The following is a 2,063-nucleotide window of genomic DNA, read 5'->3' as shown; positions in this document are numbered from 1 at the left end:
TGGGAGGAATACAAGAGTTGGAATTGGTAGGTAGCAGTTTCTCATTGGTTTCAGGCAAGGACAGCTTGTTGCCAATAGAGAGGAAATATTTCTTCTTCTTGCTGCACTATGTTGCTGTGATAAGTGATATGTGAGAGCCCTCCCTTCATGGATTTCTGACTTCAGTGTTGAGTTGGAATTTCTTTTTTTTTTTAAAAAAAATATATTTTATTGATTTTTTTACAGAGAGTAAGGGAGAGGGATAGATGGTTAGAAACATTGATGGGAGAGAAACATTAATCAGCTGCCTCCTGCACATCTCCTACTGGGGATGTTCCCGCAACCAAGGTACATGCCCTTGACCGGAATCGAACTTGGGACCTTTCAGTCCACAGGCCGATGCTCTATCCACTGAGCCAAATCAGTTAGGGCAAATTGGGATTTCTTAATACATGTTTTACACCATATTCTCAGGAGGTGGTCTTAAGGACAAGTTGGTCCATATTCAAATACTGGCCCAGGCTAATGGTGGTTGAAAGTTCTGGGCTCTGTAGAAAAGAGAGAAATTTAAACCTTGGTCAAGTCATATTAACAGGTATTTTGCCCAGATTGTTCAGTGGGTACAAATAGTTAATCATTAATGAAGCACTGAATGGGAATTTGGAAAGTCTATATATGAACTTTTAATAGGTAAGGAAGAAAGGCATCTGTGAGTCTTATATGTCATATGGAAGGAGGTGGTTGTTTTCAGTAAGGCATTTCTGAAAACATATTTGCCATATTGATTCTGCAACAGATTGAATTGGATCTGAAGGCTACTCAGGCCTTGGTCCTGGCACCTACTAGAGAACTGGCACAGCAGATACAGAAGGTAGTCATGACTTTAGGAGACTACATGGGTGCCTCCTGCCATGGCTGCATTGAGGGTACCAACGTGTGTGCAGAGGTGCAGAAGCTGCAGATGTAAGCTCCCCATATCATCGTGGGCACCCCAGGACGTGTGTCTGACATGCTTAATTATAGATATCTGTCTCCCAAATACATGAAAATGTTTATACTGGATGAAGCTGATGAAATGTTAAGCCGTGTGTTCAAGGACCAGATCTATTGGTATGACATTTCCCAAAGCTCAACAGCAACACCCAGGTGGTATTTCTGCCAGCTACAATGCCTTCAGGTGTGCTTGAGGTAACCAAGAAGTTCATGAGGGACCCCATTTGGATGCTTGTCAAAAAGGAAGAGTTGACTCTGGAGGGTATCCACCAATTCTACATCAATATGGAAAGAGAGGAGTGGAAGCTGGACACATTGTGTGACTTATATTAAACCCTCGCCATCATCCTGGCAGTCATCTTCATCAACATTTGAAGAAAGGTTGATTGGCTCACTGATAAGATGCACTCCCGAGACTTCACTGTCTCTGCCATGCATGGAGATATGGACCAAAAAGAATGAGAAGCAATCATGTAATGTTCCTTAACATCGCTGTTTTCCCTGAGTACAGGGCTCATGTACAGTTTAAAACTGCCAAAAGGAGTAGTTGAATGAATTATTCATTTTTATAATTTATAGTGTGATATGTATGACTATATATAAATCTCCATCTTTATGTGTTAATATTGATATTGACGTGTCTGTTTATATGTACCTTTCTGCAAGAGTATGAGCTGTTCAATTTTTTAACATGTCTAATTGTATAAGAATAACCTGTGCTTTGTAGCATATTCATCATCTATGCCATGTGACCACAATATGCCAGTGTCACCCTTAATGTATTCTGACAATAAAAAAATACCCCCACCTCACACTCCAAATGCTCTGTAGCAGAGCAATTCTTTTTATTTGAGAGTCATTAGAATGCAGATACCATGATTGTATTATAGATCCCAAATACTAAAGCTACATTTTAATATAATAGTCTGTATTTGTTCTCACATGCCATTATGCATTTTTAAACTGCTTTATTACATACATAAATACCAGAAAATACTTGTTTTATTTTATATGATCTCTTTGACCATAAGTGATTCACCTAATCCAACCATAGGACAGAAATTTTATTTACCTTATCAGCTATTGGAATC

General features: G+C 39.1%; 1 pseudogene; it reads left to right on the top strand.

Annotated features, from left to right (window-relative positions):
• Positions 1 to 856: 856 nt before the first annotated feature.
• Positions 857 to 1,459, top strand: LOC118650431 (annotated as a pseudogene).
• The last annotated feature ends 604 nt before the right edge of the window (positions 1,460 to 2,063 follow it).

This window comes from Myotis myotis, unplaced genomic scaffold (genome assembly GCF_014108235.1).
Source record: "Myotis myotis isolate mMyoMyo1 unplaced genomic scaffold, mMyoMyo1.p scaffold_m19_p_3, whole genome shotgun sequence".
Taxonomy (NCBI): domain Eukaryota; kingdom Metazoa; phylum Chordata; class Mammalia; order Chiroptera; family Vespertilionidae; genus Myotis; species Myotis myotis.
This window is presented reverse-complemented; position numbering and strand designations above follow the sequence as displayed.